Source organism: Suncus etruscus, chromosome 3 (genome assembly GCF_024139225.1).
Source record: "Suncus etruscus isolate mSunEtr1 chromosome 3, mSunEtr1.pri.cur, whole genome shotgun sequence".
Taxonomy (NCBI): Eukaryota; Metazoa; Chordata; class Mammalia; order Eulipotyphla; family Soricidae; genus Suncus; species Suncus etruscus.
Genome location: NC_064850.1, coordinates 25,928,158 through 25,947,065, shown reverse-complemented (window position 1 = coordinate 25,947,065; position 18,908 = coordinate 25,928,158).

The following is an 18,908-nucleotide window of genomic DNA, read 5'->3' as shown; positions in this document are numbered from 1 at the left end:
CAAGTTTAAACCACATATAAAGCACTTGGAATATGTCAGCTATTTTTGTACTATTCTCCTTTCATTGCTATTCAAAAGATAAACAACTGAAGCACACATTGTTCGATAAGTGATAGTGCTTATTTGGTAAAAGAACAAAAAGTCATCACTTAACTGAAGAAGAGGCAGGAAAGAGAATTAACATTTATTAGACCTTATTACAATCTAATCTGAACAAAAACTCAGTAATTCTGTAAGGTCAATGTTAATAAAGTCTTCTATAAAACAAAGATAAGTAATGTGGATAAGTCATCAAGGGCCTGCAGCTATTGCTTGGCAAGACTAGGTACAGATTCCAAACTCATCATTTAAAAAGAATATGGGCAAGTTAGTTAGTTAGCTCTTACAAAGAGACACTTAAATTTCAGAAACATGTTCTGAATCATTGTCATTTGGTCCTAGAATAGAATTCTTTAATATGGCAGAGTGGAGTGCATGTACATCAGGATACTTGGAGCACATCCTTGATTCCTGAGTAGGAACATCCATTGGCATGTTTCTCTTAAATAAGGAACTTTAGAAGTCTGAATTTTCCAGGCCAGGCTTCATGTCAAATATTCTGTTCATTATCATCATGTGTGCTTTTATTGCCCTTGGTTTGGGGGTCACACCTGGTCTTGTGAAAGGCTTTCTCCGGTCTCTGTTCTCAGGGAGCATTCCTGAAAATTCTTGGAGAATCCTATATGGTGCTGGAGATCAAATCTGGGCTTGCCACATGCAAACAAAACTATCTATCTGGGGCCAAAGTAGAGCATTTGCCTTCTAGGGAGCCAACCTGGGTTCAATCCCCAGTATCCCATATGATCCCCCCAGCCTACCAGAAGTAATTCCTGAGTGCAAAGTCGGAGTAATCTCTTAGCAAAACAAACCAAAAAACCAAAAAACTATCTCTCCAACCCCAACCATATGGATTAGATTACTATTCTCATAAATCAAAATATTACAAAAGAAATCTTATTAGTTGAGACCTATATCCCACAGCCTCCATCATGTAAAGGGTCCAGTTTCATAGTATTACCACTTATCTCAGAAGAGATATAAAGCCAAACTTATGAAACTCATAGATACACTAGGTTGGAAATTTTAGAGCACCCTCAAAAAGAGGGCAGTCTGAATCCCCATCCAAAGAAAGCCAGAGCAGCCACACCCACACCCCACAGCCACCACCATACAAATGACCCAACTTCAGTGCTTCACTACTAATCTCTGAAATGATACAAAGGGAAAAAAACTTCCAGGTACACCAGTTTTTCAGCTGAGAACTCTAGAATTTTCTCTTAGAAGGGACAAGCATTCTCTCTCCTCCCCCATACTGCCAAAGTCCCAGAAGTCACACTCACAACCACCACCACATACATGGCCCAATTTCATGACTTCACAACTAATCTCAAAAGAGATGCCAAGCCAAGTAGATGAAACTCACCGGTATACCAGTCTTCTGGCTGAAAATTCTGGGGCACTTTCAGGTGGGGAGCAAGCTGAATCTCCAGGCTGCAAAAACCCAAAAAAGTCACACCACACACCACAGCCATACAAATGGCTCAACTTCACTGTCCTATGAAAAGATACCAAACAGACAAAACTCCCAGGTACATAAATCCTGAACCACCACTAAATCCACAATACTGATAGCCTAGTAGGTACACAGCAAATTAGTTGGGAAAGTAGAAGATAATCGCACAAATTTCAATAAATGAAAGCTCAGCTAGCAACAGACAGTTCAGTAACTTCTCAGACAACTTTAGTAACCACATTTTGAGAAAGAACAATTTTTCTTTTACTGAACTATTTTTATAATACCATTTCATTGTAACAAACAATATCAAATAAATTATTTTGTGCCTGACAAAGGAGCAGGCTTCAAGCATATTTGGGCAACTGAGGACAATGGTGAAAGGAAGGTCACACTGTTAGTGGGATTAGTATTGGAACATTGACTGCCCAAAACAACTCTATTATGAACATCTTTGTCAACCACACTATTTAAATAAAGTTAAAAATAAAGAATTCTCAGCAGCTGAGGCCTAGTATAGCAAAATGATTTCCTATGTTTCTGGACCTGAAAACCCATTTTTGGGGGGAGAAAAATGTCTAATGAAAACTGAATGCTTTCCCATGCTCCTTGTAAGGTCCCCCAAAGTCTCAATTATTTTCTCTAACTTAAAGTCAACCCTCTTCATCTGTGTACCTTGTGTTCTCAGCCTCAAAATGAGAGTTTTTATGTTAGTCGTGCCCCACTTCCAAGTTTCTCATTTAGTAGAGCTCTAGTAGGACCAGATTAAGAAAAGGATCCCAAATGTTAGGAACCACCAAGACCTGCTCTTCATCCATACATCAACCTCTATCTTCTCAATTAAACTGTAATAATATCCAGAGAGAATAAAGATAAGAGCCAGGAGGACCAGTCCATGGTAGGAAGCTCACCACAAAGAGTGGTGAGTGAAGTTAAGAGTAGGAAGGGTCTACCATGACAGTGATAGTTGGAACTGTTCACTCTGGACAAGAACTGGGTGCTGAAAAGGGATAAAGTGATATGCATGGTAACCCTTCATTAACAATAGTGAAAACCACTGTGTCACAAAGGAGAGAGAGAGAGAGAGAGAGAGAGAGAGAGAGAGAGAAGCAAAATGCCTGACCCAGAGACAGGCAGAGGGAAGTTGGTGGAAGGGAAACTGGTGGGAGGAAAGTGCAATGATGAAAGAGGGGGTGTACATTCTATGACTGAAATCCAATTATAAATAATTCTATAACCACAGTGTATTTTTTAAAAAACTGAATTTAGAATGGACCCTAAATCCAAGCTCTGGTGTCCTTAAAGAAGAAAGAAACACTAATAAGCATACAGACAGGAATGTGATACAATAATGAGGGCAAAAATTAATGTATCTCAAGCCAATGAACAATTAGATTTCCAGGATCCACTGATCCTGAAAGGATCCACTAAAAAGAAGCAAGGAAGGAAAATTTTTTTCCTCAAGCCTTCTGAGATTTTTGGCCCTGCTGCTGCCTTTATTTCAGACTTCTAGCCTCCAGATCTGTAAGGTAAAAATGTCTGTATTTTGAATTTTGTTTATTGCTTTGCTTTGTTTTTAGAGTCAGCCTGGCTGTACTTGAGGATTACTCTGTCTGTGAGTGTAGGGCTCATTCTTGGGGAGTCTGGTACCATATGCAATACTGAGGATTGAATCTGGGTCAGCTGTAGGCAAGGTCAAGTGCTATACCTGTTTCTTTCTGGGATAAAGGTCTGTGTTGTAATCCACCCAGTTGTTTAGGTGGTACAAGATTGTGATAGCCCTGGAAATTACCACACTTCTCCAGTAACTCACCAAGTATCTGCCAGCATTTGCTCACACTCCTCCAGTAACTCACCAAGTATCTGCCAGCATTTGCTCAAATACTCTATATGTCCATGGATATCCCTTTCCCTCCAGAAATAAATGGAAAAAAATACTGTACACTCAGAAGCACCAAAAAGGACTATAGAAAGTGTGTAAATATTCATGAACTGTCAGACATTCAGATCCAGTGTCTTCTGGGGCTTGTAGAACCACTTTCCAGAATGGCATCCAGGCTTCTCTGGTTTCTTTTTTTCTTTTTTTTTTTTTTTAAGATTTCATTTTCCCTCCTGCAGTGGTAGTTCAGTATCACTTTAAACTATTGTGCCAAAAACACTGAGATAGCAAACTCTTCCTGTTAAGTTACTAACATTTTATTGTCTTCTCAAATAGCTTCTCCTCTTTTTCTTGGTCTTTGGATACGTCTCATTTTTCATAGCCGTTTGTCTTTCTTCTACTTCCAAGCTCTCTTGTATTCAACTGATGGAGACGCTGCTCAACATCTGAGAAGCTAGTCTTACACCTTCCTCCCCCAGGCAGCAGCTGCTTCCACAAAACAGCCCCGTAAATATCAGTGTTGGAGTCATATATCTTCATGGAAATGGGTCTCACACCAGAATTCAAGGCTGAGTCTTCAACAGTGACGCAGAAACCCTGGATATACTAACTTCCTCTTGGCTTCTCCAACCCCTCATCCATGCCAAAGCATTTCTGTGAACATCAGAGGATGATAAGCAAACTAAATAACAAATGTCTCCTAGCCGCACCTCCAAAACCTCCTGCTAATACAAATACCTGCATCCACTGTGATATAAAGGTCCTCAGTCTGGTCCCTCCTTGAAAACCCACAGCCCTAATTAAAAAATCACTTCCCAGAAATATTACACAAATGCAGAGCTCTATCCGGGGAAGTATAAGTTTGTTTTCTTTCTAACCCAAAGCAGTATATTGATTCAATGATCTCTATGAAAAGTTTGCCTAAATGTAGTGAGTGATAGGTTAACATAGAGGAAAATGAAGAATAGTTGTTCCAAGAATTCTAATATGAGGCTGTATTTCAAATGTCTCTGCTCCCTATTGGTAAGGATGGTCAGAAAGAAAAATAATAAAATGGAAGAATTAAGCCAAGCAAAGTAACTCAAATAATTCTGTCATCTGAAATTCTCCCTCCTATTAATACTTCATCAATATTCTATAATTTATTCCAAAACATGGAAATTCTTAAAGAAGTTATAGAAATACAGATTATTAATATTATAAGTTGGTGGATGTTTGAGATATTTGTTTTATTCTCTCTAATCATCCAAATGAAGACAAACATTCCAAGAATGTGGAGCATGGAATCATGCCATGCCATCATTATGCCTAAAGGGTACTTGGGAACAAAACACAGATGTTGTATGCAGTAATAGGCAACAGTTATTAAGCTCCAAGATGACCTTCAGCTGCACCTTTAGAAGCATCTCCACCACTCCAAAGGTCTAGGATGCACCACTGTTCTCTCCCAGTTCAGCAATGAGTTTTGTAAGTGGTCTTCCCTTTACTGGTTACTAGATATGAAAAGGAACATACTTCATCTTTTTCTCCCAGATAGGCCTAAGTTTCATCATGCAAAATGAGCATTGAATTATAAACTCAACTGAAGCTTATTCAACACAAAACATAACCTGGTCTAATAGCAAAGCCTGGAACTGCTGATATACCACACAGCACCTCCTGAGTCTTGTATTTTTTTTTTCCTCTTCAGCAGTAACTACAGCAATAAAATGTTGGAGGAGCGTATAAATATTTAAGGGCAAAAATAAATCCTTAAATGTTGAACAACGGGGTTATGTGACGGGTAAACTGGAGACTGGTCCCGAGATGGCAGATTGTCGAATAATGATAGAAACAGCAAAACCTTGGCTGCTCCTCTCCTATCAGTACAGCATTAGTGTATGTCAGCTCCGTAATAGCTTAACTGGCGAGAGCCAGGCAGATGGTGTTTTTATGACCCTCTATAAACAGTACTAAGTCATTTTAACTCTTTCTCCATAACTCAGGTTTCCAATTGAGGCTGCAGTTGTCCACCTCTTTCGCCCCCTTAGATGTTCATGGAGAAGAGTATTAACATTTATTAAGCACCCATAATGCACCAGACACTTCTCATAGGGATTTATTAGCCCTAATTTACAGAGAACTGTTATAAAGGGCAGAGCCAAGATTTGAACAGAATGTTTGATTTGATGGTTTTAACTCCACCCACCCTTGCCCTATCATTCAGAACCTCTAATTTTATTGATTAAATGCCCCGGGGAGAGGGGTGGAAACAGCTGAACACAGTGTGGTGAATGAACGTCCTCATAATCTATGACCAAGAGCTTCTAAATCAGTCTGATTATTCCTATTTGAAATTATCACTACTTAAGTTTTTATGTGTTATTTGAAATACTGATTGTTTTTATACATGCAAGATGTATTCTCTCTTCAAATATGAAACTTTATCACTTGCTTCCTTGATCCAATTAAGCCATGCATTGATTAAACCTCCATTTAAATTTTTCAGCATATTTAAGTTTCCATGAAAGTTAAAAAAAAGATCAAGACTTGACAGATCTAGAGCCACTCTCATGCCTGACTGCAAGCCAATACTATAGACACATTTACCACATTTTCCGGCATATAAGACGACTGGGCGCATAAGACGACCCTCTAATTTTGCAGTTAAAACATAGGTTTAGGCCTATATTCGCTGTATCAGACAGAACTTTCCTGTGCTGCAACTGTATGTACCACAGTGAGCCAATCACAACAAGCAAAGGTTCAAAGGTTAAACTGTAATAGACTTCCTCTCTGACTCTGGCCAATCTGAGCAGGCTTTTTACAGTGTTGATTCGGATACAGAACAGTGTCTATTTGCCTGCATCAAAAGCCTGCTTGGATTGGCTGAGTTAAAGAGGCGGTCAGAGCAGCCTTACAGTGATTGGTCCCTTATCATAGGTACCTTTTCTGGCAATTCCCTGGTGGCGTCAGTTAATCTCCCCCACTACATGAACCAAACAACACCCCATCCTCGGACCCTAGAACTGAACCACCAACACAGTTAGCTGGGTTATGCCAGAAGTGACCCCCAGATCTCCTGAGTACTATTTGGGAGCCCCAAAGAAAGAGATTTGGAAACTCTGAGGCCTGATTTTTTTTTTGTTTGTTTCGTTTAGCGGCATATTGAAACATTTTTCGGAATATACTCGGTGTATAAGACCACCCCGATTTTCAGTTGACTTTTTTTGTTTCAAAAGTCGTCTTATACGCCGGAAAATATGGTAACCCTCAAAAGAGAAGCAAATAAAGCCACAAAAATCCATGGATGTGCCCATCTCGCAGTGGATCACTCTAGGACCACTTGGGAGGAGTTGAGTCAAGTCCTTCTGCAGCCTCAGCAGTAGTACACCCCCACCCCCGCAACCACTGCCTCCACTACTTGTCCACTAATGTCAGCAGACACCTAACTGTCAAAAATTCAGGTATGCCAGTTTTGTTTTGTGACTGAGAGATCTAGGAACTCTTTAGAGTCAAAATGGGCTGCCCCCCCCATGCCTCTATACCACATAATTGACAATAGTTGATCATAATACATCTGTTTCCAGGTAAGTGGGAGTGTACTTATTAAAAAAGAAAAAAGAAGATAGATAAAAGGTATGCAATAATAAAAGTTGTAAAAATTATTATATCTTTCAATGAGGGCATTAAGTCAACAGGTTTAGTAACTCGTGTTGCTAGTTATTGTGTTGCTCTTTGGATTCTGAACATTAGGTGGCTTCAGATACACATTGGCATCAAAATTAGTGTGTTCCCAAAGAGATGACAGTAATAAAAAATGGAATTTTTACACTGCTCCATTGTCCAGGAATTCCAAGCACTTTTGCTGATATTTTGGCCTTTGTGGAGTGTGTTTTTGGCTGCCAGGTCTTCGGGAAGTACAATAAGACAAGGGGAGGATGTCTGCTCTTACTTCATAAAAGTCCTGGTGATATCAGCCCAAATTCTGGCATACCTGGAGTTTAGGTCAGATTGGTGTCTGCAAAAAGCCATAGAATAGTGGTGAAGCAAGGCCATTGACAAAATGACAATTGTGGTGATGAGTGAAGCAGGCATGGCTTTAGTACGGTGGGGACTTAACCTGCCTTCGCTTCCTGAGATATAGTTTTCAGTCACATAGACAGTGTACATGTAATTTTTCAAGGCTTGGTTCACATTTCTTTTAATAACAGAGTGAGTCTATGGAGCTTGCCAAATGCAGAGTTGGTGACTGCATTTTTCAACAACTCTATATTTTTAATACTGACTCCCTAGTAGGAATGCACCAAATTTGATGTGAATTATTATAGAAGCCACATAAATTCAACAAATAAAATCAACAATAGAATGCTCAACTAGAATAAAAAGCTTAGTAAACATTCAATGACATAGTGACTCCATTGTGAGATATGACAAATTTCATAGATTTTCTTTTAATGATGTTTTTAATAATTCCATTATTTTTAATTATAACAAACAATATTAAGTAAATTATTCATATCTGCCAGTGGGAAGGCTTGAGGAAGGCATATTGGAAAAGGAAGCATCATTGGAACAAAACTTGAACTACATGTAGAACATGAAAAAAAAGCATTACATTCAGATCAGCATGAGAGTAAAGGTAGCCATCAATGAATTTGTACAAACTGCTTTCATATGGGGAGCTGTAGAATAAAAATAGAAATATAAAATCCAGGGGCCAAAGTGGTGGCACAAGCAGTAAGGGGTCTGCCTTGCCCATGCTAGCCTAGGAAGGACTACGGTTCTATCCCCTGGCATCCCATATCGTCCCCAAGCCAGGAGTGATTTCTGAGTGCATAGCCAGGAGTAACCTGCGTGTCACCCTATGTGGCCCAAAAAACAAAAATAGATGATGGATAGATAGATAGATAGATAGATAGATAGATAGATAGATAGATAGATAGATAGATAGATAGATAGATAGATAGATAGATAGATAGAGTCCACGAGTTAGGTGAGACCACCCCAGGCTCCGTGTTTCTAACCACTCAGGTAGAAGGGTCTAAAGCAGGGTAGTGGCAGAGAAATAATACACAGCAGTCAGAAAAAATATTCATTAGAGTCAGCTCACTTGATTCCTCATCTCTTTTCTCTGTCATGAGTCTCTCTGCCAAGTGCTTTCGTTGCTGAGCTCTCCCTGCCCTCTCTTGCCTAAGCCATGTGCTTTCTTCTCTAGCTCAAAGCCAGCACTTTTCTTTTCTATCAAGAACCCCACCCACTAGGGTGGGGAAGGCCCTGTACTTCAGGTGGACTTTTACATACCAAAAGAAGAGATTAGGGAAACAGGAAATTATGATTGTACACTGTAATTGTAGCACTAGGTATACCTTCTGTCCAGAATCATTTTACCTGGGTATTTATTTAATATTCTGATATACAAACTATTCCCAGAGAATATGCACATCAACAAACTCCCCAAGTGATTCATCTGTACACCAACACTTGAGATGCAGCAGAATATTCTGAAGGAGTTTCTGATATAAATTAAATATAATCCCAAAATAGAGCAGTGATTCTCAGTCCCAGTAAAATAGAATCATAGCCTTTTAAAAATATAACTCACTGGAACCAGAGAGATAGTGTTACAGATGTGGGACACTTGCCTTAAACACGACTGACCCAGATTCAATTTTCAGCATTCCATATGATTCCCCTAGCACCACCAAGAGCCAGAAATAAGCCCAAGGTCTTCTAGGTGTGGTCCAAAAACAAATATATATATATATATATACACTTTTTAAAGAAACCCAATACAATACCCTCTGCACTCACAGGACTATTTATAATAGCCGGAATCAGAAAACAACCCAAGTACCCAACAACAGATGAGTGGCTGAAGAAACTGTAGTATTATATCAAAAATACTGGAACCAATTTGTGTTGGTAGGGAAGTGGTGATAAAAAGTACTCTTATTGACTGCTAATGAGAATACTGTTTGGTCCAACCCCTATGAAAAACATATGAAGGGTTCTCAGTAAACTAAGAATCAATCTGACATATGACTCAGCAATCCTACTTGGGGGTATCTATCCCCAGGACATAAAAACATGCATCCAAAAGGATGTATGCACACTGTCAGTCATTGCAGCACTCAGTACAATAGCTAAGAGTTGGAATCAACCTAGATATTTAAAAACAGACAAGTGGATCCTGAAGATGTGGTACATATATGCAATGGAATACTATTAGTTGTAATGAATGGTGCAATCATGCAATTTGTAGTTACAAGGATAGAACTGGTAGATATTAATGTTAAATGAAATAAGCCAGAAGAAAAAAAGATAAATACAGAATGATATCACTGACACATGATATTTAGAATAACTGCATGAAGAAATGCAAGGATTTAAATGGGAATGGTCTAGAACACCCTTGGCTCCAGAGTAGTATCACAAAGAGAAGGAAATAAATTGAGTGGAGGAGGAGAAACACAAACATGAAAGGATGTGGGAAAAGACCAAATGGTCTCAGGTACATTGGTGGTGTTTTAATAAATGGAACAAAATATACAAGTCAAAGTAAACAATGAAATCATGAGACCCAAACTTTAACAATCAAAATTTAAAATGGACCTGTTATGCTGGCACACTGGGTGGTAAGAGGTAGTGGCATGAGATTAACTCTGGGAACATTGGTGAAGGGAGATAGACAGTGGTGGTGGTACTGGCCTTGATAAAGTAAGTCTGAAAAACAACTATGAAATACTTTGGAAATCACAATAGTGCCAATAAAATATTTTAAAAATAGAATAAAAATGAAAACAAACATCTAAGGTACCTAGGTACATCTACACAATGGACTACTATGCCGACATTAGGAAAAATGAAGTCATGAAATTTGCTTATACATGGATAGATATGGAGATTATTGTGTTGAGTGAAATGAGCCAGGAGGAAAGAGATAGACATAGTAAAATCTCACTCATTTGTGGCTTATAAGATCAACAAGAAATCAACTGATAAAAATATCAAGAGACAACAGATATGAGGATCAGGAGAACCAGTCCATGGTAGAAAATCTTGCCACACTGAGAAATAAGTGCAGTTAAAGTAAAGCAGGGTCTACTATGACAAGGATAGTTATAACTGATCACTCTGGATAAGAACTAGGTACTGAAAGGGGATAAAATGACATGCATGGCAACCCTTTATTAAGAATGGTACAAACAACAGTGTTAAAAAGGAAAGACAGAGAGTGAGAGAGAAAGAGAAGGAAAATGTCTGCCCCAGAGATAGGTGGGTGGGGGTGTGGAAAATGGGCAACATTGGTGGTGGGAAAAGTGTACTGGTGGTATACATTCTATGACTGAAACCCAACTATGAACAATTTTGTAATCAAGGTGCTTAAATAAAGCAATTATATATTTTAAAAAAAAGCACAAATACCTGTGGTCAGGATTGTAATTCAGAGGTACAAAACTTAGTTGTATGTGTGATGCATTGGGTTTGATCTCTAGTTCCAAAAAGAGAATTATTTAAATAAATTAATATTTAGCTACTAATCTGTGTATGTATCTCAGCAGTACAGTGTCTGCCTTTCAAGCCTGAGGACAAGTGTTTGATGCTCAACACTACTCCGACACTGTGGAGCTTGACCCCAAATGCACTGCTATGGTCCCTTGCACCACAAAAAAAAAAAAAAAAAAAAAAAAAGGGAGAGAGAGAAGAGACAAATATCTATATCATAGCATCACTACCTTCATCCCAACCTCTTAACTCTTGGGGTTTGCATGGTACTATTTTTATTTTGTCTGCTTTGTTTTTAGCATTTTTTTTGTTTTTATGTATAATAAAAATTGAAAATCACTATGATGAAGCTACTACCTCCTTCAAGATAAATAAAGTGATGAAAGGAGTATTTTGGGAGTATTATTTAACAATAAAATCTAAAAATCTAAAAGTCTACTGGCTGGTGGTAGTGATTATGTATTGGGGGGCAGTTAGCCTGGAGAGAAAAGAGTAAGTCTATGAGTGCAAGAACCAAAAAATATATATATTTAATTAGGATTATGGAATAGAGAAAAAATGTGTGGTTATTATATCATGTCTATAAAATTGTGAGAAAGAAAAGGAGTTGGGGAAGAAACTGTCCCAAACTGGAAGTTTGAGAAAGTCAGTTCATTTAATAGATCATGGTTAATTTTATGCATCAACTTGACTAGACCATAAGATGCCCATATATTTGATCAAACATAATGTTGAGTGTTTATATGAAGTTTTTTTTTCCCTTGGATGAGATTTATGTAACAAACAGAATAAAGCAAGTTGTCCTCCCCGATGTGGGTGGGCCTCATCCATCAGTTGCAGACTTGACTAGAACATAAAAATTCATCTTCTTTGAACTGAAAAACTCATCCTGCATCACTGTTATATGCAGGTTTTTTTCCTGGCCTTCAGACACAAACCAAAGCAGTAGCTTCCTGGATCACAAGCCAGCTGGCCTGCAAACTGAAACTCAACCACCAGCTCTCCTGGGATTCTTGCTCACGAACTTCAGATTTTAGAACACATCACCTTCTACAGTGCCAGGAGTCCAATCCTTATAATAAATGTATCCATCTGTTTTGTGTCTCTGGAGAACTCTGATTTTAGACACCATAGTAACTTATGAAAGCAGGAAACTGGAGGTAACAGGGTCAGAGAAGGGGGCATTTAGACAGTGGTGGAAGGAAGTGTAAACTCCAGTGGCATAAAACCATGCCACTGACAGTATTATAATTCACAGTGCCTAAAATTCAATTAAACATTTAATGTGGAAATAATTAACCACTAACCAAACAGGAACAGAAATTACATACAGTTGTCCCCACCCCCCATCTGTGATTTTGGTTACCCACAACCAATCCTGATCTTAAAATATGTACAACAAGAAAATTTTAGAGAATTTATATTCACATAGCTTTATTCATATATTGTTATAATTGTTTAATTGTATTAGTTCTTGAGGCCAGAGTGATAGCACAGTGAGTGAGGTGTTTGCCTTGTAGGCAGCCAAACTGTGTTCAATCCCCAGCATCTCATATGGTACTCCAAGCCTGCTAGGAGTGATTTCTGAGTGCAGAGCCAGGAGTAACTCCTGGCACCACCAGGTGTTTCCAAAACGAAAAGTATTAGTTCCTATTGCTGATCTTTTGCTGTTTTTTATTTGTAATTTTAATTTGACCATAGAGATGTGTATAGAAAAATATGGTATTTACAGAACTCCCGCCTTTTTCATAGAACCCTGGGGTACAAGTGATTATTTTCCCACATATTCCAGTATTTTTCTATAAAACTAAGAAGAAAGGAATAAATAAGGTTGGGGGACAGGAGCCAAGTGGTCTTAGATGCATTGGCAGGGAAATAAATAAGGACAGAACCAAATATTCAAGTCAAAGTCAACCATAATAAAATCAAGGGACCTAAACTTTAACAATCTAAAGGGGCCTGTTATACTGGCAGGCCAGGAGGCAAAGGGTAGTGGTATAGGATGCACTCTGGGTCTATTGGTGGAGGGAGGTTGACACTGGTGGTGAGAAGGGCCCTGACTCATCGTATATCTGAAATTCAACTATGAAGGACTCTGTAGATCACAATTGTTTCAATAAAATTAAAAAATTTTAAATATATATGCTATTTAGCTGATTGAATACTATTACTGGACCTATCCACGCATCTACAGGGACTGTCTGAACATATTTCTTGTAAATAAGGCAGGCAGTGCTATATTCAGACCTTAGTATTACAAGAAAGTTAGCCCACATCACTTGTATTTGGCAGAGATGCAAAGCCAGAAAAACAGGCAGATGTTAAAGTGAAGGAAAGAGAAGATTAAGTTGCTCTTTCTGACGCTTGTCAGCACAGGTAACCAGAGCTAATAATTGTAAGTAAAGTATTGGTGTGGGAGCTCATTTGCTTTTCTCTGGTTGGTGCTTGGAGGTTAGAACAAAATGGAGAGACAACAGTAATCCTTAGTGTTCCAGGTCTTTTACAGCAGAGACTGTGAATCAGAATTCTGCTTTCTAATATTCCTGACCATAATCCATTTGGTGACTCTCTCATATGTTCAAGTCCTCACTTCCCAGTGGGTAGGGAGGGCACACTCAGGCCAGTGTTTGAGACTTACTCCTGGCTCTGTGCTCAGGGATCACTCCTAGTGAGGACAGGGAACCATATGCACTGTCAGGGAGAGGATCAAACTAGGGTCACTCTCAAGCAAGACAAGTGCTTTAACTACTGTACTATCTCTCTGCCCTCACCTCAGATTTAAAAAATGGTAACTTTTGTACCATTTATTAAATACTACTTGGCCACATCCACAGTCACCCTCTTAACTTTTAGATCTTTTCAGACTTTAATCTCTGTATTTTACTTTAGATAATAAAAGTTTTTACTTTCTTTTTTGAGATGTCCGGTGTGAGAACTAGACAAGTAACATGTAAAACAAGTTGATCTATAGCTCCAATGCTATTGAGCTATGTCCAGCCCCTGGGGGATGGGAGTGGTGGGAAGAAGTAAGGGGCCACACCCACCAATATAGTGATGGACCATGCTCAGAGGACCATGCTTCCCTGGCCATCCAAATCAGAGCTTCATGATTTCTAAACTAGGATATATTCCTAGTCCAAAGTATTTTAATAGAATACAGATTTGATAAAAATTGCTGGCAAAGTCAAGAGAAAGAGACCAGGTGAACAATGCCTGAGTTAGTTAGTTAGTTAGTTAGTTAGTTAGTTAGTTAGTTAGTTAGTTAGTTAGCTAGCTAGCTAGTTAGTTAGTTAGTTAGTTAGTTAGTTAGTTAGTTAGTTAGTTAGTTAGTTAGTTAGTTCTTACAAAGAGACACTTAAATTTCAGAAACATGTTCTGAATCATTGTCATTTGGTCCTGGAAAATTCAGACTTCTAAAGTTCCTTATTTAAGAGAAACATGCCAATGGATGTTCCTACTCAGGAATCGAGGATGTGCTCCAAGTATCTTGATGTACATGATCAAGAGAAAGAGATCAGGTGAACAATGCCTGATTTAGTTTCACCACAGCATCACAAAGACAGAATTTTATTCTTTCTTCATAACAAGATTGAAAGAGAAGAGCTAGAAGTAATCTGAAAATTCTGCCATAATCCCACATTAAACCTTCATGCCTCAAGTGGAAATAAAGTCTAGTGACTCTTCAGTCATGGTTGAATGTCCTGTACATGTTGTACCGCCTGTGGAAGTTTTACAAAATCAGTATAATATATGTCAAAAATCAGAAACTTGCCCTTGTCATTTTTCACACTGGTGTAATCTTTCAGCAACCTTTCCATCTAAGCATCCAGCTCTGGGTTGTGGGGGTTCATTTTTAAATATTTGTTTCCTTCTCCACATATCCTATCCTACCAACCCTCCAGTCTCAAGAGGTTAACAGTTTCAAGAGTAGTCATGCTATGCACTATTTAGTGTGGCTGATACTTCTAGTGTCTTTGAATACTCTTGTTGACTCTCCTGAGGCTGTGGCTAAGCCCAGTCAGCTCCTTCAATAAAGCAAAACATTTCAGTGGCACAAAAAGTATCTAGGTTAAGACCTGAAAACTGCACACAGTTTCTCCACACTGTCAAGATGCCCAATAAACCTCATGCACAGAAACCCTTTAACCTGTTTTGAAAACTCAGTCAACAGAAACAAATTATTATCCTTAGAGTTCAACAGGGAAGTGTGTTCCCAATACCTGAAGATTTATTAGTATTCAGGACGGTTGGCAGATATTGGAAGACTGGTTTGTGGGCTCTTTAATTTTTAATAGATAAATGATATAATTGAATCACCATGAGATACACAGTTACAAAATTGTTCATGATTGAGTTTCAGTCACACAATGTCCAACATCCATCTCTTCACCAGTGTATATTTCCCTTCACCAGTGTCCTCAATTTCCTTCCCACCCTACTCCTACCTTCCTCTGTGCAACCTTTTTTATTTAATTTTTCCTCACTCTATTGCACTTTTTTTTCCTGGTAAACACTGTGGTTTACAATATTGTTACTGAAGTGGCAGCATGCATATCCCTTTATCTCTTTCAGCACCCAGTTCTTGTTCAGAGTAATCATTTTCAACTATCATTGTCACTCTCCCACTAGTTGTGGCAAGCTTCCTACCATGGACTGGCCCTCTCTCTATTGTCTCTGGAAATTAATGCCATACTCTTTTTATATCTCACAAATAAATATGATCATTCTACGAGAACACTTGTTTTTGACAGGAAACTAAGTGGTCTGCATTTTCAATTAAGCAAGAAATGTTGTTTAAGTTTGACTTGACAGGAGCTATAGACATTGTCTCTTTACAAATTACCATAATCATCATTGACTTTTAAAATTATCACTCTGTATGAAAAGGAAGAACTTTGGGGGGGAGGGAGATAGATGAAGGATGGCCTAGAGAAAATGAAGTCAATAAAGAGAGTTTCTGATTAGCTACTTTCTCATTTCCCTAATAGTAACTCCAGTGTCTATAGGGACAGATGGCTATTCTTAATAGAAATAAAACTTAAGTTATTTCAACATTTAAAAGTAACAGCACTTTTCTATGAGGCATAATGGTATTTCTCAGTATCCTGGATGAACAAAAAATGCAGATTTTGAACCCTGGAGATTGATATCTCTGAGGCAGAAACCAATTCATGTAAAAGGAAATGCAAACTTAGAGGAGAAAAAAAGAAAGAGTTTATTTTTAGTTTAGATAGATATGTGCTGTTTGTTTCCTTCATATTGTTGCTATGATGTAGCTAGGCAGAGGTGCGACAGGACTTCCCAATAAATAAATCAATAAAGAATAAAGAATGAAATATTGATTTTATATTATTTTACCTCTAATTTTGCAACACATATCTTTTCTATGCCCAATTTTAAAAATCTTTTTGCACCATCTTTAATACTGATCTCACTGCAAGTTATCTTTGGGTTTGACACTGAACAAAACATCTGGGCCCTGATTTTGTCAAAACTTAACTTTGTGAAACTGATATCAATAGACTTTAAAAGCATATCAAGCAAGGAAAACCTGGGCCCGCATAGACACTTATAGAAATGTAAATTTAGGATAAATGAATGATAGAGAATGAAGATGATTAAGCAATCCCATTTCACTAATAGTACATAATGCCAAATGAATGAAATACAAAGACATTGAAACTCAGAAAATTATCCATATTCAGAAGAGTGTGTCAAAACATCTAGATAAGAGACTGAAGTGGCCTGAATTTCATCCAAACATGTCACCTTGAAAATCAATTTTTCAAAGACAATTTCATTTCAAGAACCCTTCAAATGATGGCAACAAGAAACAAGAAACGGGGCCGGAGAGATAGCATGGAGGTAAGGCGTTTGCCTTTCATGCAGAAGGTCATTGGTTCGAATCCCAGCATCCCATATGGTCCCCCCTGCCTGCCAGGAGCAATTTCTGAGCATGGAGCCAGGAGTAACCCCTGAGCACTGCCGGGTGTGACCCAAAAAAAAACACCAAAAAAAAGAAAGAAACAAGAAATATCCACAAAGCAATAGCATAGAGCAACATCCTCAGATGTCTTATATGGAATTTAAAGAAGGAAGCAAACATTCTTGACTCATAAATTGTACAATAGGATGTTTGGAAATTTGAGATAAAATCTCAGAATTATTTAATATGATTACCTCTATTAATATAAATAACAGCACTATATTTGTCTAGTCCTATTTACCACCCAAAGCACTAATGCTCTTACTAATCAAAGAAGAAAAAGGAGTAAGGGACCAGAGCGGTGGTACAGTGGTAGGGCGTCTGTCTTGCATGTGGCTGACCTAGGATGGACTGTGGTTCAATCCCCCTGCATCCCATATGATCCCCCAAGCCAGGAGCGATTTCTGAGCACATAGCCAGGGAGTAACCCCTGTGCATCACCATGTGTGGCCCATAAAAACAAATAAGAAGAAGAAGAAGAAGAAGAAGAAGAAGAAGAAGAAGAAGAAGAAGAAGAAGAAGAAGAAGAAGAAGAAGAAGAAGAAGAAGAAGAAGAAGAAGAAGAAGAAGAAGAAGAAGAAGAAGAAGAAGAAGAAAGGTAAGAAGTGGCATCTCCATAAACATTCAACTAAAGTGTACTGTCAAGATGAACATTTAGAAACTGTCAATGGTGGTGTCAGCACAGACCTATTCCATGACACATCACCTGCTACTACCAAGAAACAAGCCATGACCACTTTCTAGCATGGATGTTTAAGTGGGAGAATCTTCACTACTTCCTGATCCTACCTGATCTAAAGTGGACAAATGAGTACGATAGACATGACTTGTGATAGAAAAAAAGACAAATTCTAACATCTGAGTTGATTGGATGCTATTGCTCAAACCATAAAGTCTCGAGAAGTGTCATAAAAGATGTGAAAAGAATAGAAGTCATTCTCAGTGCCAAAAAGCAACAGTTGAAAGCAAAACAGATATACTTTCAGAAGGAGCTTTACTTTTTAGTTCCTGATCTCCCAAGCTCTGCTTGTTTGTCCATATTTAGGAAATATGTCTTCTTTTAAATCTCATCTGATATGTTGCTTCTCTTCAATAAAAGTTCTTGCTCTTTAAATTAGCCAAAGTTGCGGATTGAATTCCAACACTATGGACAATTTCTACACTCATACCTCTCCTGAACCTTGGAGATAGCCTGGCAAGAGCCAAACCTGATGGAAGCTCTCCATACCCTGTTCTTGGTTATCTATAGGCTCTTATGCAAACAACATGTTCTTATATTCTTTCTTGGTAATTTTTTGCTTTCTAATTCCTTTTCTGATATACTTAATGTATGAAGTTCTACCATTTGCTCCAAGTTTTCCAACAATTTAGAGATCTAGATGATCTAGGAGAGACTAAGGAATCTACAACTAAGCCAAATACAAACTTTTCTATGCTTAAAATTCAGTGCATTCTCATCATGTACCCACAGCTATTTTATTTAGTTCGGTTTTCATGGGATCTCACTTCTATTTGTCAGGTTTATGGGGTTGATACTCCTCCCTCTCTCATTGAGGTGTTCAGAGTCTTAATTAGAAAGTGAGTGTAAAGTACCTTGACAGAATCAGATGAAAAGTGCTTGAGAAATCCCTAAGGAATTTCTTCATTTGGGCTCAAAAAGAAACACAGGAAAATTAGAAAGCTTTAACAATCAAGCTAAGGTTTATGAGTAAAAACTTTTTCACTTTCTTTAGAAGCTGTGTGTGGTATGGTACAAAGCTGATTTTTAATTTATTCTACTAACTATATGAAAGAGCCTGCAGAAAGCATTAAACTTAAGTTCTCCATCATGGGTCTGTGAGATGAAAATAATCCAATTATTGCCAGTGGTCCATGAATCTTTTGAGCAAGAGGGAGCTTCTCCAGACTTATGTATTTAGTTAGCACTTCCATGGGGATCTGGGCTCCAAATTTTAGCAATTATGAAAGGAAACACCCCCATAAAACAAAATCTCCTGAGTAGG